This window comes from Acipenser ruthenus, unplaced genomic scaffold (assembly GCF_902713425.1).
Source record: "Acipenser ruthenus unplaced genomic scaffold, fAciRut3.2 maternal haplotype, whole genome shotgun sequence".
NCBI lineage: Eukaryota > Metazoa > Chordata > Actinopteri > Acipenseriformes > Acipenseridae > Acipenser > Acipenser ruthenus.
Window position 1 is genome coordinate 28299 of NW_026708569.1, and position 17633 is coordinate 45931.

The following is a 17633-nucleotide window of genomic DNA, read 5'->3' on the forward strand; positions in this document are numbered from 1 at the left end:
TCCACACATTTCAATTGTAAAATGTAATTACAAAAATGTAATGCCTGCAGCACTTGATATTCCCAGGTGGTCTCCCATCCAAGTACTAACCAAGCCCAACATTGCTTAGCTTCTGAGATCAGACGAGATCAGGCTTATTCAAGGTGGTGTGGCCGCAGGCGATTGCATTTCTGCTTTCATGGCTTTCATGACTTTTATTTTTAGTGAGCTGGGGGTGATTCCTCCAAAATTTCCTTTTGTCCTCCACACATTTCAATTGTAAAATGTAATGCCTGCAGCACTTGATATTCCCAGGTGGTCTCCCATCCAAGTACTAACCAAGCCCAACATTGCTTAGCTTCTGAGATCAGACGAGATCAGGCGAGATCAGGCTTATTCAAGGTGGTGTGGCCGCAGGCGATTGCTTTTCTGCTTTCATGACTTTTATGTTTAGTGAGCTGGGGGTGATTCCTCCAAAATTTCCTTTTGTCCTCCACACATTTCAATTGTAAAATGTAATTACAAAAATGTAATGCCTGCAGCACTTGATATTCCCAGGTGGTCTCCCATCCAAGTACTAACCAAGCCCAACACTGCTTAGCTTCTGAGATCAGACAAGATCAGGCTTATTCAAGGTGGTGTGGCCGCAGGCGATTGCATTACTGCTTTCATAACTTTTATGTTTAGTGAGCTGGGGGTGATTCCTCCAAAATTTCCTTTTGTCCTCCACACATTTCAATTGTAAAATGTAATTACAAAAATGTAATTCCTGCATCACTTGATATTCTCAGGTGGTCTCCCATCCAAGTACTAACCAAGCCCAACATTGCTTAGCTTCTGAGATCAGACGAGATCAGGCTTATTCAAGGTGGTGTGGCCGCAGGCGATTGCAAATCTGCTTTCATGACTTTTATGTTTAGTGAGCTGGGGGTGATTCCTCCAAAATTTCCTTTTGTCCTCAACACATTTCAATTGTAAAATGTAATTACAAAAATGTAATGCCTGCAGCACTTGATATTCCCAGGTGGTCTCCCATCCAAGTACTAACCAAGCCCAACACTGCTTAGCTTCTGAGATCAGACGAGATCAGGCTTATTCAAGGTGGTGTGGCCGCAGGCGATTGCATTTCTGCTTTCATGACTTTTATGTTTAGTGAGCTGGGGGTGATTCCTCCAAAATTTCCTTTTGTCCTCCACACATTTCAATTGTAAAATGTAATTACAAAAATGCAATGCCTGCAGCACTTGATATTCCCAGGTGGTCTCCCATCCAAGTACTAACCAAGCCCAACATTGCTTAGCTTCTGAGATCAGACGAGATCAGGCTTATTCAAGGTGGTGTGGCCGCAGGCGATTGCATTTCTGCTTTCATGACTTTTATGTTTAGTGAGCTGGGGGTGAGTCCTCCAAAATTTCCTTTTGTCCTCCACACATTTCAATTGTAAAATGTAATGCCTGCAGCACTTGATATTCCCAGGTGGTCTCCCATCCAAGTACTAACCAAGCCCAACACTGCTTAGCTTCTGAGATCAGACGAGATCAGGCTTATTCAAAGTGGTGTGGCCGCAGGCGATTGCATTTCTGCTTTCATGACTTTTATGTTTAGTGAGCTGGGGGTGAGTCCTCCAAAATTTCCTTTTGTCCTCCACACATTTCAATTGTAAAATGTAATTACAAAAATGTAATGCCTGCAGCACTTGATATTCCCAGGTGGTCTCCCATCCAAGTACTAACCAAGGCCAACATTGCTTAGCTTCTGAGATCAGACGAGATCAGGCTTATTCAAGGTGGTGTGGCCGCAGGCGATTGCATTTCTGCTTTCATGACTTTTATGTTTAGTGAGCTGGGGGTGATTCCTCCAAAATTTCCTTTTGTCCTCCACACATTTCAATTGTAAAATGTATTTACAAAAATGTAATGCCTGCAGCACTTGATATTCCCAGGTGGTCTCCCATCCAAGTACTAACCAAGCCCAACATTGCTTAGCTTCTGAGATCAGGCTTATTCAAGGTGGTGTGGCCGCAGGCGATTGCATTTCTGCTTTCATGACTTTTATGTTTAGTGAGCTGGGGGTGATTCCTCCAAAATGTCCTTTTGTCCTCCACACATTTCAATTGTAAAATGTAATTACAAAAATGTAATGCCTGCAGCACTTGATATTCCCAGGTGGTCTCCCATCCAAGTACTAACCAAGCCCAACATTGCTTAGCATCTGAGATCAGGCGAGATCAGGCTTATTCAAGGTGGTGCGGCCGCAGGCGATTGCATTTCTGCTTTCATGACTTTTATGTTTAGTGAGCTGGGGGTGATTCCGCCAAAATTTCCTTTTGTCCTCCACACATTTCAATTGTAAAATGTAATTACAAAAATGTAATGCCTGCAGCACTTGATATTCCCAGGTGGTCTCCCATCCAAGTACTAACCAAGCCCAACATTGCTTAGCTTCGGAGTTCAGGCTTATTCAAGGTGGTGTGGCCGCAGGCGATTGCATTTCTGCTTTCATGACTTTTATGTTTAGTGAGCTGGGGGTGATTCCTCCAAAATTTCCTTTTGTCCTCCACACATTTCAATTGTAAAATGTAATGCCTGCAGCACTTGATATTCCCAGGTGGTCTCCCATCCAAGTACTAACCAAGCCCAACACTGCTTAGCTTCTGAGATCAGGCGAGATCAGGCTTATTCAAGGTGGTGTGGCCACAGGCGATTGCATTTCTGCTTTCATGACTTTTATGTTTAGTGAGCTGGGGGTGATTCCTCCAAAATTTCCTTTTGTCCTCCACACATTTCAATTGTAAAATGTAATGCCTGCAGCACTTGATATTCCCAGGTGGTCTCCCATCCAAGTACTAACCAAGCCTAACATTGCTTAGCTTCTGAGATCAGACGAGATCAGGCTTATTCAAGGTGGTGTGGCCGCAGGCGATTGCATTTCTGCTTTCATGACTTTTATGTTTAGTGAGCTGGGGGTGATTCCTCCAAAATTTCCTTTTGTCCTCCACACATTTCAATTGTAAAATGTAATTACAAAAATGTAATGCCTGCAGCACTTGATATTCCCAGGTGGTCTCCCATCCAAGTACTAACCAAGCCCAACATTGCTTAGCTTCGGAGATCAGGCTTATTCAAGGTGGTGTGGCCGCAGGCGATTGCATTTCTGCTTTCATGACTTTTATGTTTAGTGAGCTGGGGGTGATTCCTCCAAAATTTCCTTTTGTCCTCCACACATTTCAATTGTAAAATGTAATGCCTGCAGCACTTGATATTCCCAGGTGGTCTCCCATCCAAGTACTAACCAAGCCCAACATTGCTTAGCTTCTGAGATCAGACGAGATCAGGCTTATTCAAGGTGGTGTGGCCGCAGGCGATTGCATTTCTGCTTTCATGACTTTTATGTTTAGTGAGCTGGGGGTGATTCCTCCAAAATTTCCTTTTGTACTCCACACATTTCAATTGTAAAATGTAATTACAAAAATGTAATGCCTGCAGCACTTAATATTCCCAGGTGGTCTCCCATCCAAGTACTAACCAAGCCCAACATTGCTTAGCTTCTGAGATCAGGCTTATTCAAGGTGGTGTGGCCGCAGGCGATTGCATTTCTGCTTTCATGACTTTTATGTTTAGTGAGCTGGGGGTGATTCCTCCAAAATTTCCTTTTGTCCTCCACACATTTCAATTGTAAAATGTAATGCCTGCAGCACTTGATATTCCCAGGTGGTCTCCCATCCAAGTACTAACCAAGCCCAACATTGCTTAGCTTCTGAGATCAGACGAGATCAGGCTTATTCAAGGTGGTGTGGCCGCAGGCGATTGCATTTTTGCTTTCATGACTTTTATGTTTAGTGAGCTGGGGGTGATTCCTCCAAAATTTCCTTTTGTCCTCCACACATTTCAATTGTAAAATGTAATTACAAAAATGTAATGCCTGCAGCACTTGATATTCCCAGGTGGTCTCCCATCCAAGAACTAACAAAGCCCAACATTGCTTAGCTTCTGAGATCAGGCTTATTCAAGGTGGTGTGGCCGCAGGCGATTGCATTTCTGCTTTCATGACTTTTATGTTTAGTGAGCTGGGGGTGATTCCTCCAAAATTTCCTTTTGGCCTCCACACATTTCAATTGTAAAATGTAATGCCTGCAGCACTTGATATTCCCAGGTGGTCTCCCATCCAAGTACTAACCAAGCCCAACATTGCTTAGCTTCTGAGATCAGGCTTATTCAAGGTGGTGTGGCCGCAGGCGATTGCATTTCTGCTTTCATGACTTTTATGTTTAGTGAGCTGGGGGTGATTCCTCCAAAATTTCCTTTTGTCCTCCACACATTTCAATTGTAAAATGTAATTACAAAAATGTAATGCCTGCAGCACTTGATATTCCCAGGTGGTCGCCCATCCAAGTACTAACCAAGCCCAACATTGCTTAGCTTCAGAGATCAGACGAGATCAGGCTTATTCAAGGTGGTGTGGCCGCAGGCGATTGCATTTCTGCTTTCATGACTTTTATGTTTAGTGAGCTGGGGGTGATTCCTCCAAAATTTCCTTTTGTCCTCCACACATTTCAATTGTAAAATGTAATGCCTGCAGCACTTGATATTCCCAGGTGGTCTCCCATCCAAGTACTAACCAAGCCCAACATTGCTTAGCTTCTGAGATCAGACGAGATCAGGCTTATTCAAGGTGGTGTGGCCGCAGGCGATTGCATTTCTGCTTTCATGACTTTTATGTTTAGTGAGCTGGGGGTGATTCCTCCAAAATTTCCTTTTGTCCTCCACACATTTCAATTGTAAAATGAAATGCCTGCAGCACTTGATATTCCCAGGTGGTCTCCCATCCAAGTACTAACCAAGCCCAACATTGCTTAGCTTCTGAGATCAGACGAGATCAGGCTTATTCAAGGTGGTGTGGCCGCAGGCGACTGCATTTCTGCTTTCATGACTTTTATGTTTAGTGAGCAGGGGGTGATTCCTCCAAAATTTCCTTTTGTCCTCCACACATTTCAATTGTAAAATGAAATGCCTGCAGCACTTGATATTCCCAGGTGGTCTCCCATCCAAGTACTAACCAAGCCCAACATTGCTTAGCTTCTGAGATCAGACGAGATCAGGCTTATTCAAGGTGGTGTGGCCGCAGGCGACTGCATTTCTGCTTTCATGACTTTTATGTTTAGTGAGCAGGGGGTGATTCCTCCAAAATTTCCTTTTGTCCTGCACACATTTCAATTGTAAAATGTAATGCCTGCAGCACTTGATATTCCCAGGTGGTCTCCCATCCAAGTACTAACCAAGCCCAACATTGCTTAGCTTCTGAGATCAGACGAGATCAAGCTTATTCAAGGTGGTGTGGCCGCAGGCGATTGCATTTCTGCTTTCATGACTTTTATGTTTAGTGAGCTGGGGGTGATTCCTCCAAAATTTCCTTTTGTCCTCCACACATTTCAATTGTAAAATGTAATGCCTGCAGCACTTGATATTCCCAGGTGGTCTCCCATCCAAGTACTAACCAAGCCCAACATTGCTTAGCTTCTGAGATCAGACGAGATCAGGCTTATTCAAGGTGGTGTGGCCGCAGGCGATTGCATTTCTGCTTTCATGACTTTTATGTTTAGTGAGCTGGGGGTGATTCCTCCAAAATTTCCTTTTGTCCTCCACACATTTCAATTGTAAAATGTAATTACAAAAATGTAATGCCTGCAGCACTTGATATTCCCAGGTGGTCTCCCATCCAAGTACTAACCAAGCCCAACATTGCTTAGCTTCTGAGATCAGACGAGATCAGGCTTATTCAAGGTGGTGTGGCCGCAGGCGATTGCATTTCTGCTTTCATGACTTTTATGTTTAGTGAGCTGGGGGTGATTCCTCCAAAATTTCCTTTTGTCCTCCACACATTTCAATTGTAAAATGTAATTACAAAAATGTAATGCCTGCAGCACTTGATATTCCCAGGTGGTCTCCCATCCAAGTACTAACCAAGCCCAACATTGCTTAGCTTCTGAGATCAGACGAGATCAGGCTTATTCAAGGTGGTGTGGCCGCAGGTGATTGCATTTCTGCTTTCATGACTTTTATGTTTAGTGAGCTGGGGGTGATTCCTCCAAAAATTCCTTTTGTCCTCCACACATTTCAATTGTAAAATGTAATTACAAAATTGTAATGCCTGCAGCACTTGATATTCCCAGGTGGTCTCCCATCCAAGTACTAACCAAGCCCAACATTGCTTAGCTTCTGAGATCAGACGAGATCAGGCTTATTCAAGGTGGAGTGGCCGCAGGCGATTGCATTTCTGCTTTCATGACTTTTATGTTTAGTGAGCTGGGGGTGATTCCTCCAAAATTTCCTTTTGTCCTCCACACATTTCAATTGTAAAATATAATGCCTGCAGCACTTGATATTCCCAGGTGGTCTCCCATCCAAGTACTAACCAAGCCCAACATTGCTTAGCTTCTGAGATCAGACGAGATCAGGCTTATTCAAGGTGGTGTGGCCGCAGGCGATTGCATTTCTGCTTTCATGACTTTTATGTTCAATGAGCTGGGGGTGAATCCTCCAAAATTTCCTTTTGTCCACACATTTCAATTGTAAAATGTAATTACAAAAATGTAATGCCTGCAGCACTTGATATTCCCAGGTGGTCTCCCATCCAAGTACTAACCAAGCCCAACATTGCTTAGCTTCTGAGATCAGACGAGATCAGGCTTATTCAAGGTGGTGTGGCCGCAGGCGATTGCATTTCTGCTTTCATGACTTTTATGTTTAGGGAGCTGGGGGTGATTCCTCCAAAATTTCCTTTTGTCCTCCACACATTTCAATTGTAAAATGTAATGCCTGCAGCACTTGATATTCCCAGGTGGTCTCCCATCCAAGTACTAACCAAGCCCAACATTGCTTAGCTTCTGAGATCAGACGAGATCAGGCTTATTCAAGGTGGTGTGGCCGCAGGCGATTGCATTTCTGCTTTCATGACTTTTATGTTTAGTGAGCTGGGGGTGATTCCTCCAAAATTTCCTTTTGTCCTCCACACATTTCAATTGTAAAATGTAATGCCTGCAGCACTTGATATTCCCAGGTGGTCTCCCATCCAAGTACTAACCAAGCCCAACATTGCTTAGCTTCTGAGATCAGACGAGATCAGGCTTATTCAAGGTGGTGTGGCCGCAGGCGATTGCATTTCTGCTTTCATGACTTTTATGTTTAGTGAGCTGGGGGTGATTCCTCCAAAATTTCCTTTTGGCCTCCACACATTTCAATTGTAAAATGTAATGCCTGCAGCACTTGATATTCCCAGGTGGTCTCCCATCCAAGTACTAACCAAGCCCAACATTGCTTAGCTTCTGAGATCAGACGAGATCAGGCTTATTCAAGGTGGTGTGGCCGCAGGCGATTGCATTTCTGCTTTCATGACTTTTATGTTTAGTGAGCTGGGGGTGATTCCTCCAAAATTTCCTTTTGTCCTCCACACATTTCAATTGTAAAATGTAATGCCTGCAGCACTTGATATTCCCAGGTGGTCTCCCATCCAAGTACTAACCAAGCCCAACATTGCTTAGCTTCTGAGATCAGACGAGATCAGGCTTATTCAAGGTGGTGTGGCCGCAGGCGATTGCATTTCTGCTTTCATGACTTTTATGTTTAGTGAGCTGGGGGTGATTCCTCCAAAATTTCCTTTTGGCCTCCACACATTTCAATTGTAAAATGTAATGCCTGCAGCACTTGATATTCCCAGGTGGTCTCCCATCCAAGTACTAACCAAGCCCAACATTGCTTAGCTTCTGAGATCAGACGAGATCAGGCTTATTCAAGGTGGTGTGGCCGCAGGCGATTGCATTTCTGCTTTCATGACTTTTATGTTTAGGGAGCTGGGGGTGATTCCTCCAAAATTTCCTTTTGTCCTCCACACATTTCAATTGTAAAATGTAATGCCTGCAGCACTTGATATTCCCAGGTGGTCTCCCATCCAAGTACTAACCAAGCCCAACATTGCTTAGCTTCTGAGATCAGACGAGATCAGGCTTATTCAAGGTGGTGTGGCCGCAGGCGATTGCATTTCTGCTTTCATGACTTTTATGTTTAGTGAGCTGGGGGTGATTCCTCCAAAATTTCCTTTTGTCCTCCACACATTTCAATTGTAAAATGTAATGCCTGCAGCACTTGATATTCCCAGGTGGTCTCCCATCCAAGTACTAACCAAGCCCAACATTGCTTAGCTTCTGAGATCAGACGAGATCAGGCTTATTCAAGGTGGTGTGGCCGCAGGCGATTGCATTTCTGCTTTCATGACTTTTATGTTTAGTGAGCTGGGGGTGATTCCTCCAAAATTTCCTTTTGTCCTCCACACATTTCAATTGTAAAATGTAATTACAAAAATGTAATGCCTGCAGCACTTGATATTCCCAGGTGGTCTCCCATACAAGTACTAACCAAGCCCAACATTGCTTAGCTTCTGAGATCAGACGAGATCAGGCTTATTCAAGGTGGTGTGGCCGCAGGCGATTGCATTTCTGCTTTCATGACTTTTATGTTTAGGGAGCTGGGGGTGATTCCTCCAAAATTTCCTTTTGTCCTCCACACATTTCAATTGTAAAATGTAATGCCTGCAGCACTTGATATTCCCAGGTGGTCTCCCTTCCAAGTACTAACCAAGCCCAACATTGCTTAGCTTCTGAGATCAGACAAGATCAGGCTTATTCAAGGTGGTGTGGCCGCAGGCGATTGCATTTCTGCTTTCATGACTTTTATGTTTAGTGAGCTGGGGGTGATTCCTCCAAAAATTCCTTTTGTCGTCCACACATTTCAATTGTAAAATGTAATTACAAAATTGTAATGCCTGCAGCACTTGATATTCCCAGGTGGTCTCCCATCCAAGTACTAAGCAAGCCCAACATTGCTTAGCTTCTGAGATCAGACGAGATCAGGCTTATTCAAGGTGGTGTGGTCGCAGGCGATTGCATTTCTGCTTTCATGACTTTTATGTTTAGTGAGCTGGGGGTGATTCCTCCAAAATTTCCTTTTGTCCTCCACACATTTCAATTGTAAAAAATAATGCCTGCAGCACTTGATATTCCCAGGTGGTCTCCCATCCAAGTACTAACCAAGCCCAACATTGCTTAGCTTCTGAGATCAGACGAGATCAGGCTTATTCAAGGTGGTGTGGCCGCAGGCGATTGCATTTCTGCTTTCATGACTTTTATGTTCAGTGAGCTGGGGGTGATTCCTCCAAAATTTCCTTTTGTCCTCCACACATTTCAATTGTAAAATGTAATTACAAAAATGTAATGCCTGCAGCACTTGATATTCCCAGGTGGTCTCCCATCCAAGTACTAACCAAGCCCAACATTGCTTAGCTTCTGAGATCAGACGAGATCAGGCTTATTCAAGGTGGTGTGGCCGCAGGCGATTGCATTTCTGCTTTCATGACTTTTATGTTTAGTGAGCTGGGGGTGATTCCTCCAAAATTTCCTTTTGGCCTCCACACATTTCAATTGTAAAATGTAATGCCTGCAGCACTTGATATTCCCAGGTGGTCTCCCATCCAAGTACTAACCAAGCCCAACATTGCTTAGCTTCTGAGATCAGACGAGATCAGGCTTATTCAAGGTGGTGTGGCCGCAGGCGATTGCATTTCTGCTTTCATGACTTTTATGTTTAGGGAGCTGGGGGTGATTCCTCCAAATTTTCCCTTTGGCCTCCACACATTTCAATTGTAAAATGTAATGCCTGCAGCACTTGATATTCCCAGGTGGTCTCCCATCCAAGTACTAACCAAGCCCAACATTGCTTAGCTTTTGAGATCAGGCTTATTCAAGGTGGTGTGGCCGCAGGCGATTGCATTTCTGCTTTCATGACTTTTATGTTTAGTGAGCTGGGGGTGATTCCTCCAAAATTTCCTTTTGTCCTCCACACATTTCAATTGTAAAATGTAATTACAAAATTGTAATGCCTGCAGCACTTGATATTCCCAGGTGGTCTCCCATCCAAGTACTAAGCAAGCCCAACATTGCTTAGCTTCTGAGATCAGACGAGATCAGGCTTATTCAAGGTGGTGTGGCCGCAGGCGATTGCATTTCTGCTTTCATGACTTTTATGTTTAGTGAGCTGGGGGTGATTCCTCCAAAATTTCCTTTTGTCCTCCACACATTTCAATTGTAAAATGTAATGCCTGCAGCACTTGATATTCCCAGGTGGTCTCCCATCCAAGTACTAACCAAGCCCAACATTGCTTAGCTTCTGAGAGCAGACGAGATCAGGCTTATTCAAGGTGGTGTGGCCGCAGGCGATTGCATTTCTGCTTTCATGACTTTTATGTTTAGTGAGCTGGGGGTGATTCCTCCAAAATTTCCTTTTGTCCTCCACACATTTCAATTGTAAAATGTAATTACAAAAATGTAATGCCTGCAGCACTTGATATTCCCAGGTGGTCTCCCATCCAAGTACTAACCAAGCCCAACACTGCTTAGCTTCTGAGATCAGACAAGATCAGGCTTATTCAAGGTGGTGTGGCCGCAGGCGATTGCATTTCTGCTTTCATGACTTTTATGTTTAGGGAGCTGGGGGTGATTCCTCCAAAATTTCCTTTTGTCCTCCACACATTTCAATTGTAAAATGTAATGCCTGCAGCACTTGATATTCCCAGGTGGTCTCCCATCCAAGTACTAACCAAGCCCAACATTGCTTAGCTTCTGAGATCAGACGAGATCAAGCTTATTCAAGGTGGTGTGGCCGCAGGCGATTGCATTTCTGCTTTCATGACTTTTATGTTTAGTGAGCTGGGGGTGATTCCTCCAAAATTTCCTTTTGTCCTCCACACATTTCAATTGTAAAATGTAATGCCTGCAGCACTTGATATTCCCAGGTGGTCTCCCATCCAAGTACTAACCAAGCCCAACATTGCTTAGCTTCTGAGATCAGACGAGATCAGGCTTATTCAAGGTGGTGTGGCCGCAGGCGATTGCATTTCTGCTTTCATGACTTTTATGTTTAGGGAGCTGGGGGTGATTCCTCCAAATTTTCCCTTTGGCCTCCACACATTTCAATTGTAAAATGTAATGCCTGCAGCACTTGATATTCCCAGGTGGTCTCCCATCCAAGTACTAACCAAGCCCAACATTGCTTAGCTTTTGAGATCAGGCTTATTCAAGGTGGTGTGGCCGCAGGCGATTGCATTTCTGCTTTCATGACTTTTATGTTTAGTGAGCTGGGGGTGATTCCTCCAAAATTTCCTTTTGTCCTCCACACATTTCAATTGTAAAATGTAATGCCTGCAGCACTTGATATTCCCAGGTGGTCTCCCATCCAAGTACTAACCAAGCCCAACATTGCTTAGCTTCTGAGATCAGACGAGATCAGGCTTATTCAAGGTGGTGTGGCCGCAGGCGATTGCATTTCTGCTTTCATGACTTTTATGTTTAGTGAGCTGGGGGTGATTCCTCCAAAATTTCCTTTTGTCCTCCACACATTTCAATTGTAAAATGTAATGCCTGCAGCACTTGATATTCCCAGGTGGTCTCCCATCCAAGTACTAACCAAGCCCAACATTGCTTAGCTTCTGAGAGCAGATGAGATCAGGCTTATTCAAGGTGGTGTGGCCGCAGGCGATTGCAGTTCTGCTTTCATGACTTTTATGTTTAGTGAGCTGGGGGTGATTCCTCCAAAATTTCCTTTTGTCCTCCACACATTTCAATTGTAAAATGTAATGCCTGCAGCACTTGATATTCCCAGGTGGTCTCCCATCCAAGTACTAACCAAGCCCAACATTGCTTAGCTTCTGAGATCAGACGAGATCAGGCTTATTCAAGGTGGTGTGGCCGCAGGCGATTGCATTTCTGCTTTCATGACTTTTATGTTCAGTGAGCTGGGGGTGATTCCTCCAAAATTTCCTTTTGTCCTCCACACATTTCAATTGTAAAATGTAATTACAAAAATGTAATGCCTGCAGCACTTGATATTCCCAGGTGGTCTCCCATCCAAGTACTAACCAAGCCCAACATTGCTTAGCTTCTGAGATCAGACGAGATCAGGCTTATTCAAGGTGGTGTGGCCGCAGGCGATTGCATTTCTGCTTTCATGACTTTTATGTTTAGTGAGCTGGGGGTGATTCCTCCAAAATTTCCTTTTGGCCTCCACACATTTCAATTGTAAAATGTAATGCCTGCAGCACTTGATATTCCCAGGTGGTCTCCCATCCAAGTACTAACCAAGCCCAACATTGCTTAGCTTCTGAGATCAGACGAGATCAGGCTTATTCAAGGTGGTGTGGCCGCAGGCGATTGCATTTCTGCTTTCATGACTTTTATGTTTAGGGAGCTGGGGGTGATTCCTCCAAATTTTCCCTTTGGCCTCCACACATTTCAATTGTAAAATGTAATGCCTGCAGCACTTGATATTCCCAGGTGGTCTCCCATCCAAGTACTAACCAAGCCCAACATTGCTTAGCTTTTGAGATCAGGCTTATTCAAGGTGGTGTGGCCGCAGGCGATTGCATTTCTGCTTTCATGACTTTTATGTTTAGTGAGCTGGGGGTGATTCCTCCAAAATTTCCTTTTGTCCTCCACACATTTCAATTGTAAAATGTAATTACAAAATTGTAATGCCTGCAGCACTTGATATTCCCAGGTGGTCTCCCATCCAAGTACTAAGCAAGCCCAACATTGCTTAGCTTCTGAGATCAGACGAGATCAGGCTTATTCAAGGTGGTGTGGCCGCAGGCGATTGCATTTCTGCTTTCATGACTTTTATGTTTAGTGAGCTGGGGGTGATTCCTCCAAAATTTCCTTTTGTCCTCCACACATTTCAATTGTAAAATGTAATGCCTGCAGCACTTGATATTCCCAGGTGGTCTCCCATCCAAGTACTAACCAAGCCCAACATTGCTTAGCTTCTGAGAGCAGACGAGATCAGGCTTATTCAAGGTGGTGTGGCCGCAGGCGATTGCATTTCTGCTTTCATGACTTTTATGTTTAGTGAGCTGGGGGTGATTCCTCCAAAATTTCCTTTTGTCCTCCACACATTTCAATTGTAAAATGTAATTACAAAAATGTAATGCCTGCAGCACTTGATATTCCCAGGTGGTCTCCCATCCAAGTACTAACCAAGCCCAACACTGCTTAGCTTCTGAGATCAGACAAGATCAGGCTTATTCAAGGTGGTGTGGCCGCAGGTGATTGCATTTCTGCTTTCATGACTTTTATGTTTAGGGAGCTGGGGGTGATTCCTCCAAAATTTCCTTTTGTCCTCCACACATTTCAATTGTAAAATGTAATGCCTGCAGCACTTGATATTCCCAGGTGGTCTCCCATCCAAGTACTAACCAAGCCCAACATTGCTTAGCTTCTGAGATCAGACGAGATCAAGCTTATTCAAGGTGGTGTGGCCGCAGGCGATTGCATTTCTGCTTTCATGACTTTTATGTTTAGTGAGCTGGGGGTGATTCCTCCAAAATTTCCTTTTGTCCTCCACACATTTCAATTGTAAAATGTAATGCCTGCAGCACTTGATATTCCCAGGTGGTCTCCCATCCAAGTACTAACCAAGCCCAACATTGCTTAGCTTCTGAGATCAGACGAGATCAGGCTTATTCAAGGTGGTGTGGCCGCAGGCGATTGCATTTCTGCTTTCATGACTTTTATGTTTAGGGAGCTGGGGGTGATTCCTCCAAATTTTCCCTTTGGCCTCCACACATTTCAATTGTAAAATGTAATGCCTGCAGCACTTGATATTCCCAGGTGGTCTCCCATCCAAGTACTAACCAAGCCCAACATTGCTTAGCTTTTGAGATCAGGCTTATTCAAGGTGGTGTGGCCGCAGGCGATTGCATTTCTGCTTTCATGACTTTTATGTTTAGTGAGCTGGGGGTGATTCCTCCAAAATTTCCTTTTGTCCTCCACACATTTCAATTGTAAAATGTAATGCCTGCAGCACTTGATATTCCCAGGTGGTCTCCCATCCAAGTACTAACCAAGCCCAACATTGCTTAGCTTCTGAGATCAGACGAGATCAGGCTTATTCAAGGTGGTGTGGCCGCAGGCGATTGCATTTCTGCTTTCATGACTTTTATGTTTAGTGAGCTGGGGGTGATTCCTCCAAAATTTCCTTTTGTCCTCCACACATTTCAATTGTAAAATGTAATGCCTGCAGCACTTGATATTCCCAGGTGGTCTCCCATCCAAGTACTAACCAAGCCCAACATTGCTTAGCTTCTGAGAGCAGACGAGATCAGGCTTATTCAAGGTGGTGTGGCCGCAGGCGATTGCAGTTCTGCTTTCATGACTTTTATGTTTAGTGAGCTGGGGGTGATTCCTCCAAAATTTCCTTTTGTCCTCCACACATTTCAATTGTAAAATGTAATGCCTGCAGCACTTGATATTCCCAGGTGGTCTCCCATCCAAGTACTAACCAAGCCCAACATTGCATTGCTTCTGAGATCAGGCTTATTCAAGGTGGTGTGGCCGCAGGCGATTGCATTTCTGCTTTCATGACTTTTATGTTTAGTGAGCTGGGGGTGATTCCTCCAAAATTTCCTTTTGTCCTCCACACATTTCAATTGTAAAATGTAATTACAAAAATGTAATGCCTGCAGCACTTGATATTCCCAGGTGGTCTCCCATCCAAGTACTAACCAAGCCCAACAATGCTTAGCTTCTGAGATCAGACGAAATCAGGCTTATTCAAGGTGGTGTGGCCGCAGGCGATTGCATTTCTGCTTTCATGACTTTTATGTTTAGTGAGCTGGGGGTGATTCCTCCAAAATTTCCTTTTGTCCTCCACACATTTCAATTGTAAAATGTAATTACAAAAATGTAATGCCTGCAGCACTTGATATTCCCAGGTGGTCTCCCATCCAAGTACTAACCAAGCCCAACACTGCTTAGCTTCTGAGATCAGACGAGATCAGGCTTATTCAAGGTGGTGTGGCCGCAGGCGATTGCATTTCTGCTTTCATGACTTTTATGTTTAGGGAGCTGGGGGTGATTCCTCCAAAATTTCCTTTTGTCCTCCACACATTTCAATTGTAAAATGTAATTACAAAAATGTAATGCCTGCAGCACTTGATATTCCCAGGTGGTCTCCCATCCAAGTACTAACCAAGCCCAACATTGCTTAGCTTCTGAGATCAGACGAGATCAGGCTTATTCAAGGCGATTGCATTTCTGCTTTCATGACTTTTATGTTTAGTGAGCTGGGGGTGATTCCTCCAAAATTTCCTTTTGTCCTCCACACATTTCAATTGTAAAATGTAATGCCTGCAGCACTTGATATTCCCAGGTGGTCTCCCATCCAAGTACTAACCAAGCCCAACATTGCTTAGCTTCTGAGATCAGACGAGATCAGGCTTATTCAAGGTGGTGTGGCCGCAGGCGATTGCATTTCTGCTTTCATGACTTTTATGTTTAGTGAGCTGGGGGTGATTCCTCCAAAATTTCCTTTTGTCCTCCACACATTTCAATTGTAAAATGTAATGCCTGCAGCACTTGATATTCCCAGGTGGTCTCCCATCCAAGTACTAACCAAGCCCAACATTGCTTAGCTTCTGAGATCAGGCGAGATCAGGCTTATTCAAGGTGGTGTGGCCGCAGGCGATTGCATTTCTGCTTTCATGACTTTTATGTTTAGTGAGCTGGGGGTGATTCCTCCAAAATTTCCTTTTGTCCTCCACACATTTCAATTGTAAAATGTAATGCCTGCAGCACTTGATATTCCCAGGTGGTCTCCCATCCAAGTACTAACCAAGCCCAACATTGCTTAGTTTCTGAGATCAGACGAGATCAGGCTTATTCAAGGTGGTGTGGCCGCAGGCGATTGCAGTTCTGCTTTCATGACTTTTATGTTTAGTGAGCTGGGGGTGATTCCTCCAAAATTTCCTTTTGTCCTCCACACATTTCAATTGTAAAATGTAATGCCTGCAGCACTTGATATTCCCAGGTGGTCTCCCATCCAAGTACTAACCAAGCCCAACATTGCTTAGCTTCTGAGAGCAGACGAGATCAGGCTTATTCAAGGTGGTGTGGCCCGCAGGCGATTGCATTTCTGCTTTCATGACTTTTATGTTTAGTGAGCTGGGGGTGATTCCTCCAAAATTTCCTTTTGTCCTCCACACATTTCAATTGTAAAATGTAATGCCTGCAGCACTTGATATTCCCAGGTGGTCTCCCATCCAAGTACTAACCAAGCCCAACATTGCTTAGCTTCTGAGATCAGGCTTATTCAAGGTGGTGTGGCCGCAGGCGATTGCATTTCTGCTTTCATGACTTTTATGTTTAGGGAGCTGGGGGTGATTCCTCCAAAATTTCCTTTTGTCCTCCACACATTTCAATTGTAAAATGTAATTACAAAAATGTAATGCCTGCAGCACTTGATATTCCCAGGTGGTCTCCCATCCAAGTACTAACCAAGCCCAACATTGCTTAGCTTCTGAGATCAGGCTTATTCAAGGTGGTGTGGCCGCAGGCGATTGCATTTCTGCTTTCATGACTTTTATGTTTAGTGAGCTGGGGGTGATTCCTCCAAAATTTCCTTTTGGCCTCCACACATTTCAATTGTAAAATGTAATGCCTGCAGCACTTGATATTCCCAGGTGGTCTCCCATCCAAGTACTAACCAAGCCCTACATTGCTTAGCTTCTGAGATCAGACGAGATCAGGATTATTCAAGGTGGTGAGGCCGCAGGCGATTGCATTTCTGCTTTCATGACTTTTATGTTTAGTGAGCTGGGGGTGATTCCTCCAAAATTTCCTTTTGGCCTCCACACATTTCAATTGTAAAATGTAATTACAAAAATGTAATGCCTGCAGCACTTGATATTCCCAGGTGGTCTCCCATCCAAGTACTAACCAAGCCCAACATTGCTTAGCTTCTGAGATCAGGCTTATTCAAGGTGGTGTGGCCGCAGGCGATTGCATTTCTGCTTTCATGACTTTTATGTTTAGGGAGCTGGGGGTGATTCCTCCAAAATTTCCTTTTGTCCTCCACACATTTCAATTGTAAAATGTAATGCCTGCAGCACTTGATATTCCCAGGTGGTCTCCCATCCAAGTACTAACCAAGCCCAACATTGCTTAGCTTCTGAGATCAGACGAGATCAGGCTTATTCAAGGTGGTGCGGCCGCAGGCGATTGCATTTCTGCTTTCATGACTTTTATGTTTAGTGAGCTGGGGGTGATTCCTCCAAAATTTCCTTTTGTCCTCCACACATTTCAATTGTAAAATGTAATGCCTGCAGCACTTGATATTCCCAGGTGGTCTCCCATCCAAGTACTAACCAAGCCCAACATTGCTTAGCTTCTGAGATCAGGCGAGATCAGGCTTATTCAAGGTGGTGTGGCCGCAGGGGATTGCATTTCTGCTTTCATGACTTTTATGTTTAGTGAGCTGGGGGTGATTCCTCCAAAATTTCCTTTTGTCCTCCACACATTTCAATTGTAAAATGTAATGCCTGCAGCACTTGATATTCCGAGGTGGTCTCCCATCCAAGTAAGAACCAAGACCAACATTGCTTAGCTTCTGAGATCAGACGAGATCAGGCTTATTCAAGGTGGTGTGGCCGCAGGCGATTGCATTTCTGCTTTCATGACTTTTATGTTTAGTGAGCTGGGGGTGATTCCTCCAAAATTTCCTTTTGTCCTCCACACATTTCAATTGTAAAATGTAATGCCTGCAGCACTTGATATTCCC

General features: G+C 44.1%; 57 non-coding genes and 22 pseudogenes across 57 annotated transcripts; all 79 read right to left on the reverse strand.

Moving 5' to 3' along the window:
* Positions 1 to 41: 41 nt before the first annotated feature.
* LOC131734563 (5S ribosomal RNA) lies at positions 42 to 160 on the reverse strand. The gene has a single exon (XR_009327017.1). It is a non-coding gene; the product is annotated as a 5S ribosomal RNA (ribosomal RNA).
* Positions 161 to 269: 109 nt separating this feature from the next.
* Positions 270 to 398, reverse strand: LOC131734477 (5S ribosomal RNA; annotated as a pseudogene).
* Positions 399 to 512: 114 nt separating this feature from the next.
* On the reverse strand, positions 513 to 631 carry LOC131734459 (5S ribosomal RNA). Its single transcript, XR_009326982.1, has one exon. It is a non-coding gene; the product is annotated as a 5S ribosomal RNA (ribosomal RNA).
* Positions 632 to 745: 114 nt separating this feature from the next.
* On the reverse strand, positions 746 to 864 carry LOC131734480 (5S ribosomal RNA; annotated as a pseudogene).
* A 114-nt stretch (positions 865 to 978) lies between these two features.
* Positions 979 to 1097, reverse strand: LOC131734408 (5S ribosomal RNA). The gene has a single exon (XR_009326931.1). It is a non-coding gene; the product is annotated as a 5S ribosomal RNA (ribosomal RNA).
* A 114-nt stretch (positions 1098 to 1211) lies between these two features.
* Positions 1212 to 1330, reverse strand: LOC131734564 (5S ribosomal RNA). The gene has a single exon (XR_009327018.1). It is a non-coding gene; the product is annotated as a 5S ribosomal RNA (ribosomal RNA).
* A 100-nt stretch (positions 1331 to 1430) lies between these two features.
* LOC131734395 (5S ribosomal RNA) lies at positions 1431 to 1549 on the reverse strand. Its single transcript, XR_009326918.1, has one exon. It is a non-coding gene; the product is annotated as a 5S ribosomal RNA (ribosomal RNA).
* A 114-nt stretch (positions 1550 to 1663) lies between these two features.
* Positions 1664 to 1782, reverse strand: LOC131734455 (5S ribosomal RNA). Its single transcript, XR_009326978.1, has one exon. It is a non-coding gene; the product is annotated as a 5S ribosomal RNA (ribosomal RNA).
* Positions 1783 to 1896: 114 nt separating this feature from the next.
* On the reverse strand, positions 1897 to 2005 carry LOC131734519 (5S ribosomal RNA; annotated as a pseudogene).
* A 114-nt stretch (positions 2006 to 2119) lies between these two features.
* Positions 2120 to 2238, reverse strand: LOC131734488 (5S ribosomal RNA; annotated as a pseudogene).
* Positions 2239 to 2352: 114 nt separating this feature from the next.
* On the reverse strand, positions 2353 to 2461 carry LOC131734531 (5S ribosomal RNA; annotated as a pseudogene).
* A 100-nt stretch (positions 2462 to 2561) lies between these two features.
* On the reverse strand, positions 2562 to 2680 carry LOC131734472 (5S ribosomal RNA). Its single transcript, XR_009326994.1, has one exon. It is a non-coding gene; the product is annotated as a 5S ribosomal RNA (ribosomal RNA).
* Positions 2681 to 2780: 100 nt separating this feature from the next.
* On the reverse strand, positions 2781 to 2899 carry LOC131734452 (5S ribosomal RNA). Its single transcript, XR_009326975.1, has one exon. It is a non-coding gene; the product is annotated as a 5S ribosomal RNA (ribosomal RNA).
* Positions 2900 to 3013: 114 nt separating this feature from the next.
* LOC131734541 (5S ribosomal RNA) lies at positions 3014 to 3122 on the reverse strand (annotated as a pseudogene).
* Positions 3123 to 3222: 100 nt separating this feature from the next.
* Positions 3223 to 3341, reverse strand: LOC131734565 (5S ribosomal RNA). Its single transcript, XR_009327019.1, has one exon. It is a non-coding gene; the product is annotated as a 5S ribosomal RNA (ribosomal RNA).
* A 114-nt stretch (positions 3342 to 3455) lies between these two features.
* Positions 3456 to 3564, reverse strand: LOC131734533 (5S ribosomal RNA; annotated as a pseudogene).
* A 100-nt stretch (positions 3565 to 3664) lies between these two features.
* LOC131734567 (5S ribosomal RNA) lies at positions 3665 to 3783 on the reverse strand. The gene has a single exon (XR_009327021.1). It is a non-coding gene; the product is annotated as a 5S ribosomal RNA (ribosomal RNA).
* A 114-nt stretch (positions 3784 to 3897) lies between these two features.
* LOC131734547 (5S ribosomal RNA) lies at positions 3898 to 4006 on the reverse strand (annotated as a pseudogene).
* Positions 4007 to 4106: 100 nt separating this feature from the next.
* LOC131734520 (5S ribosomal RNA) lies at positions 4107 to 4215 on the reverse strand (annotated as a pseudogene).
* A 114-nt stretch (positions 4216 to 4329) lies between these two features.
* LOC131734437 (5S ribosomal RNA) lies at positions 4330 to 4448 on the reverse strand. Its single transcript, XR_009326960.1, has one exon. It is a non-coding gene; the product is annotated as a 5S ribosomal RNA (ribosomal RNA).
* Positions 4449 to 4548: 100 nt separating this feature from the next.
* Positions 4549 to 4667, reverse strand: LOC131734568 (5S ribosomal RNA). The gene has a single exon (XR_009327022.1). It is a non-coding gene; the product is annotated as a 5S ribosomal RNA (ribosomal RNA).
* Positions 4668 to 4767: 100 nt separating this feature from the next.
* Positions 4768 to 4886, reverse strand: LOC131734569 (5S ribosomal RNA). The gene has a single exon (XR_009327023.1). It is a non-coding gene; the product is annotated as a 5S ribosomal RNA (ribosomal RNA).
* Positions 4887 to 4986: 100 nt separating this feature from the next.
* LOC131734570 (5S ribosomal RNA) lies at positions 4987 to 5105 on the reverse strand. Its single transcript, XR_009327024.1, has one exon. It is a non-coding gene; the product is annotated as a 5S ribosomal RNA (ribosomal RNA).
* A 100-nt stretch (positions 5106 to 5205) lies between these two features.
* Positions 5206 to 5324, reverse strand: LOC131734416 (5S ribosomal RNA). The gene has a single exon (XR_009326939.1). It is a non-coding gene; the product is annotated as a 5S ribosomal RNA (ribosomal RNA).
* Positions 5325 to 5424: 100 nt separating this feature from the next.
* Positions 5425 to 5543, reverse strand: LOC131734571 (5S ribosomal RNA). The gene has a single exon (XR_009327025.1). It is a non-coding gene; the product is annotated as a 5S ribosomal RNA (ribosomal RNA).
* Positions 5544 to 5657: 114 nt separating this feature from the next.
* LOC131734572 (5S ribosomal RNA) lies at positions 5658 to 5776 on the reverse strand. Its single transcript, XR_009327026.1, has one exon. It is a non-coding gene; the product is annotated as a 5S ribosomal RNA (ribosomal RNA).
* A 114-nt stretch (positions 5777 to 5890) lies between these two features.
* LOC131734427 (5S ribosomal RNA) lies at positions 5891 to 6009 on the reverse strand. The gene has a single exon (XR_009326950.1). It is a non-coding gene; the product is annotated as a 5S ribosomal RNA (ribosomal RNA).
* Positions 6010 to 6123: 114 nt separating this feature from the next.
* LOC131734422 (5S ribosomal RNA) lies at positions 6124 to 6242 on the reverse strand. Its single transcript, XR_009326945.1, has one exon. It is a non-coding gene; the product is annotated as a 5S ribosomal RNA (ribosomal RNA).
* A 100-nt stretch (positions 6243 to 6342) lies between these two features.
* On the reverse strand, positions 6343 to 6461 carry LOC131734573 (5S ribosomal RNA). Its single transcript, XR_009327027.1, has one exon. It is a non-coding gene; the product is annotated as a 5S ribosomal RNA (ribosomal RNA).
* A 111-nt stretch (positions 6462 to 6572) lies between these two features.
* Positions 6573 to 6691, reverse strand: LOC131734574 (5S ribosomal RNA). Its single transcript, XR_009327028.1, has one exon. It is a non-coding gene; the product is annotated as a 5S ribosomal RNA (ribosomal RNA).
* Positions 6692 to 6791: 100 nt separating this feature from the next.
* Positions 6792 to 6910, reverse strand: LOC131734575 (5S ribosomal RNA). The gene has a single exon (XR_009327029.1). It is a non-coding gene; the product is annotated as a 5S ribosomal RNA (ribosomal RNA).
* Positions 6911 to 7010: 100 nt separating this feature from the next.
* On the reverse strand, positions 7011 to 7129 carry LOC131734576 (5S ribosomal RNA). The gene has a single exon (XR_009327030.1). It is a non-coding gene; the product is annotated as a 5S ribosomal RNA (ribosomal RNA).
* A 100-nt stretch (positions 7130 to 7229) lies between these two features.
* LOC131734578 (5S ribosomal RNA) lies at positions 7230 to 7348 on the reverse strand. Its single transcript, XR_009327032.1, has one exon. It is a non-coding gene; the product is annotated as a 5S ribosomal RNA (ribosomal RNA).
* A 100-nt stretch (positions 7349 to 7448) lies between these two features.
* LOC131734579 (5S ribosomal RNA) lies at positions 7449 to 7567 on the reverse strand. The gene has a single exon (XR_009327033.1). It is a non-coding gene; the product is annotated as a 5S ribosomal RNA (ribosomal RNA).
* Positions 7568 to 7667: 100 nt separating this feature from the next.
* LOC131734580 (5S ribosomal RNA) lies at positions 7668 to 7786 on the reverse strand. Its single transcript, XR_009327034.1, has one exon. It is a non-coding gene; the product is annotated as a 5S ribosomal RNA (ribosomal RNA).
* Positions 7787 to 7886: 100 nt separating this feature from the next.
* Positions 7887 to 8005, reverse strand: LOC131734581 (5S ribosomal RNA). The gene has a single exon (XR_009327035.1). It is a non-coding gene; the product is annotated as a 5S ribosomal RNA (ribosomal RNA).
* Positions 8006 to 8105: 100 nt separating this feature from the next.
* Positions 8106 to 8224, reverse strand: LOC131734582 (5S ribosomal RNA). Its single transcript, XR_009327036.1, has one exon. It is a non-coding gene; the product is annotated as a 5S ribosomal RNA (ribosomal RNA).
* A 114-nt stretch (positions 8225 to 8338) lies between these two features.
* On the reverse strand, positions 8339 to 8457 carry LOC131734425 (5S ribosomal RNA). The gene has a single exon (XR_009326948.1). It is a non-coding gene; the product is annotated as a 5S ribosomal RNA (ribosomal RNA).
* Positions 8458 to 8557: 100 nt separating this feature from the next.
* On the reverse strand, positions 8558 to 8676 carry LOC131734473 (5S ribosomal RNA). Its single transcript, XR_009326995.1, has one exon. It is a non-coding gene; the product is annotated as a 5S ribosomal RNA (ribosomal RNA).
* Positions 8677 to 8790: 114 nt separating this feature from the next.
* On the reverse strand, positions 8791 to 8909 carry LOC131734456 (5S ribosomal RNA). Its single transcript, XR_009326979.1, has one exon. It is a non-coding gene; the product is annotated as a 5S ribosomal RNA (ribosomal RNA).
* A 100-nt stretch (positions 8910 to 9009) lies between these two features.
* LOC131734383 (5S ribosomal RNA) lies at positions 9010 to 9128 on the reverse strand. The gene has a single exon (XR_009326906.1). It is a non-coding gene; the product is annotated as a 5S ribosomal RNA (ribosomal RNA).
* A 114-nt stretch (positions 9129 to 9242) lies between these two features.
* LOC131734384 (5S ribosomal RNA) lies at positions 9243 to 9361 on the reverse strand. Its single transcript, XR_009326907.1, has one exon. It is a non-coding gene; the product is annotated as a 5S ribosomal RNA (ribosomal RNA).
* Positions 9362 to 9461: 100 nt separating this feature from the next.
* On the reverse strand, positions 9462 to 9580 carry LOC131734385 (5S ribosomal RNA). The gene has a single exon (XR_009326908.1). It is a non-coding gene; the product is annotated as a 5S ribosomal RNA (ribosomal RNA).
* A 100-nt stretch (positions 9581 to 9680) lies between these two features.
* LOC131734535 (5S ribosomal RNA) lies at positions 9681 to 9789 on the reverse strand (annotated as a pseudogene).
* Positions 9790 to 9903: 114 nt separating this feature from the next.
* Positions 9904 to 10022, reverse strand: LOC131734401 (5S ribosomal RNA). Its single transcript, XR_009326924.1, has one exon. It is a non-coding gene; the product is annotated as a 5S ribosomal RNA (ribosomal RNA).
* A 100-nt stretch (positions 10023 to 10122) lies between these two features.
* Positions 10123 to 10241, reverse strand: LOC131734439 (5S ribosomal RNA). The gene has a single exon (XR_009326962.1). It is a non-coding gene; the product is annotated as a 5S ribosomal RNA (ribosomal RNA).
* Positions 10242 to 10355: 114 nt separating this feature from the next.
* Positions 10356 to 10474, reverse strand: LOC131734460 (5S ribosomal RNA). The gene has a single exon (XR_009326983.1). It is a non-coding gene; the product is annotated as a 5S ribosomal RNA (ribosomal RNA).
* A 100-nt stretch (positions 10475 to 10574) lies between these two features.
* Positions 10575 to 10693, reverse strand: LOC131734417 (5S ribosomal RNA). Its single transcript, XR_009326940.1, has one exon. It is a non-coding gene; the product is annotated as a 5S ribosomal RNA (ribosomal RNA).
* A 100-nt stretch (positions 10694 to 10793) lies between these two features.
* Positions 10794 to 10912, reverse strand: LOC131734386 (5S ribosomal RNA). The gene has a single exon (XR_009326909.1). It is a non-coding gene; the product is annotated as a 5S ribosomal RNA (ribosomal RNA).
* A 100-nt stretch (positions 10913 to 11012) lies between these two features.
* Positions 11013 to 11121, reverse strand: LOC131734536 (5S ribosomal RNA; annotated as a pseudogene).
* A 100-nt stretch (positions 11122 to 11221) lies between these two features.
* On the reverse strand, positions 11222 to 11340 carry LOC131734387 (5S ribosomal RNA). Its single transcript, XR_009326910.1, has one exon. It is a non-coding gene; the product is annotated as a 5S ribosomal RNA (ribosomal RNA).
* A 100-nt stretch (positions 11341 to 11440) lies between these two features.
* LOC131734420 (5S ribosomal RNA) lies at positions 11441 to 11559 on the reverse strand. Its single transcript, XR_009326943.1, has one exon. It is a non-coding gene; the product is annotated as a 5S ribosomal RNA (ribosomal RNA).
* A 100-nt stretch (positions 11560 to 11659) lies between these two features.
* Positions 11660 to 11778, reverse strand: LOC131734389 (5S ribosomal RNA). Its single transcript, XR_009326912.1, has one exon. It is a non-coding gene; the product is annotated as a 5S ribosomal RNA (ribosomal RNA).
* Positions 11779 to 11892: 114 nt separating this feature from the next.
* LOC131734390 (5S ribosomal RNA) lies at positions 11893 to 12011 on the reverse strand. The gene has a single exon (XR_009326913.1). It is a non-coding gene; the product is annotated as a 5S ribosomal RNA (ribosomal RNA).
* A 100-nt stretch (positions 12012 to 12111) lies between these two features.
* Positions 12112 to 12230, reverse strand: LOC131734391 (5S ribosomal RNA). Its single transcript, XR_009326914.1, has one exon. It is a non-coding gene; the product is annotated as a 5S ribosomal RNA (ribosomal RNA).
* A 100-nt stretch (positions 12231 to 12330) lies between these two features.
* LOC131734537 (5S ribosomal RNA) lies at positions 12331 to 12439 on the reverse strand (annotated as a pseudogene).
* A 114-nt stretch (positions 12440 to 12553) lies between these two features.
* LOC131734402 (5S ribosomal RNA) lies at positions 12554 to 12672 on the reverse strand. The gene has a single exon (XR_009326925.1). It is a non-coding gene; the product is annotated as a 5S ribosomal RNA (ribosomal RNA).
* A 100-nt stretch (positions 12673 to 12772) lies between these two features.
* On the reverse strand, positions 12773 to 12891 carry LOC131734440 (5S ribosomal RNA). The gene has a single exon (XR_009326963.1). It is a non-coding gene; the product is annotated as a 5S ribosomal RNA (ribosomal RNA).
* Positions 12892 to 13005: 114 nt separating this feature from the next.
* Positions 13006 to 13124, reverse strand: LOC131734479 (5S ribosomal RNA; annotated as a pseudogene).
* Positions 13125 to 13224: 100 nt separating this feature from the next.
* LOC131734418 (5S ribosomal RNA) lies at positions 13225 to 13343 on the reverse strand. The gene has a single exon (XR_009326941.1). It is a non-coding gene; the product is annotated as a 5S ribosomal RNA (ribosomal RNA).
* Positions 13344 to 13443: 100 nt separating this feature from the next.
* On the reverse strand, positions 13444 to 13562 carry LOC131734392 (5S ribosomal RNA). The gene has a single exon (XR_009326915.1). It is a non-coding gene; the product is annotated as a 5S ribosomal RNA (ribosomal RNA).
* Positions 13563 to 13662: 100 nt separating this feature from the next.
* On the reverse strand, positions 13663 to 13771 carry LOC131734538 (5S ribosomal RNA; annotated as a pseudogene).
* Positions 13772 to 13871: 100 nt separating this feature from the next.
* LOC131734393 (5S ribosomal RNA) lies at positions 13872 to 13990 on the reverse strand. Its single transcript, XR_009326916.1, has one exon. It is a non-coding gene; the product is annotated as a 5S ribosomal RNA (ribosomal RNA).
* A 100-nt stretch (positions 13991 to 14090) lies between these two features.
* Positions 14091 to 14209, reverse strand: LOC131734441 (5S ribosomal RNA). Its single transcript, XR_009326964.1, has one exon. It is a non-coding gene; the product is annotated as a 5S ribosomal RNA (ribosomal RNA).
* Positions 14210 to 14309: 100 nt separating this feature from the next.
* On the reverse strand, positions 14310 to 14418 carry LOC131734546 (5S ribosomal RNA; annotated as a pseudogene).
* Positions 14419 to 14532: 114 nt separating this feature from the next.
* On the reverse strand, positions 14533 to 14651 carry LOC131734457 (5S ribosomal RNA). Its single transcript, XR_009326980.1, has one exon. It is a non-coding gene; the product is annotated as a 5S ribosomal RNA (ribosomal RNA).
* Positions 14652 to 14765: 114 nt separating this feature from the next.
* LOC131734409 (5S ribosomal RNA) lies at positions 14766 to 14884 on the reverse strand. The gene has a single exon (XR_009326932.1). It is a non-coding gene; the product is annotated as a 5S ribosomal RNA (ribosomal RNA).
* Positions 14885 to 14998: 114 nt separating this feature from the next.
* LOC131734548 (5S ribosomal RNA) lies at positions 14999 to 15120 on the reverse strand (annotated as a pseudogene).
* Positions 15121 to 15202: 82 nt separating this feature from the next.
* LOC131734394 (5S ribosomal RNA) lies at positions 15203 to 15321 on the reverse strand. The gene has a single exon (XR_009326917.1). It is a non-coding gene; the product is annotated as a 5S ribosomal RNA (ribosomal RNA).
* A 100-nt stretch (positions 15322 to 15421) lies between these two features.
* On the reverse strand, positions 15422 to 15540 carry LOC131734446 (5S ribosomal RNA). The gene has a single exon (XR_009326969.1). It is a non-coding gene; the product is annotated as a 5S ribosomal RNA (ribosomal RNA).
* Positions 15541 to 15640: 100 nt separating this feature from the next.
* LOC131734397 (5S ribosomal RNA) lies at positions 15641 to 15759 on the reverse strand. Its single transcript, XR_009326920.1, has one exon. It is a non-coding gene; the product is annotated as a 5S ribosomal RNA (ribosomal RNA).
* A 100-nt stretch (positions 15760 to 15859) lies between these two features.
* LOC131734483 (5S ribosomal RNA) lies at positions 15860 to 15979 on the reverse strand (annotated as a pseudogene).
* Positions 15980 to 16079: 100 nt separating this feature from the next.
* LOC131734522 (5S ribosomal RNA) lies at positions 16080 to 16188 on the reverse strand (annotated as a pseudogene).
* A 114-nt stretch (positions 16189 to 16302) lies between these two features.
* LOC131734523 (5S ribosomal RNA) lies at positions 16303 to 16411 on the reverse strand (annotated as a pseudogene).
* Positions 16412 to 16511: 100 nt separating this feature from the next.
* Positions 16512 to 16630, reverse strand: LOC131734434 (5S ribosomal RNA). Its single transcript, XR_009326957.1, has one exon. It is a non-coding gene; the product is annotated as a 5S ribosomal RNA (ribosomal RNA).
* A 114-nt stretch (positions 16631 to 16744) lies between these two features.
* On the reverse strand, positions 16745 to 16853 carry LOC131734524 (5S ribosomal RNA; annotated as a pseudogene).
* Positions 16854 to 16953: 100 nt separating this feature from the next.
* Positions 16954 to 17072, reverse strand: LOC131734430 (5S ribosomal RNA). Its single transcript, XR_009326953.1, has one exon. It is a non-coding gene; the product is annotated as a 5S ribosomal RNA (ribosomal RNA).
* A 100-nt stretch (positions 17073 to 17172) lies between these two features.
* Positions 17173 to 17291, reverse strand: LOC131734478 (5S ribosomal RNA; annotated as a pseudogene).
* A 100-nt stretch (positions 17292 to 17391) lies between these two features.
* On the reverse strand, positions 17392 to 17510 carry LOC131734492 (5S ribosomal RNA; annotated as a pseudogene).
* Between the last annotated feature and the right edge of the window lie 123 nt (positions 17511 to 17633).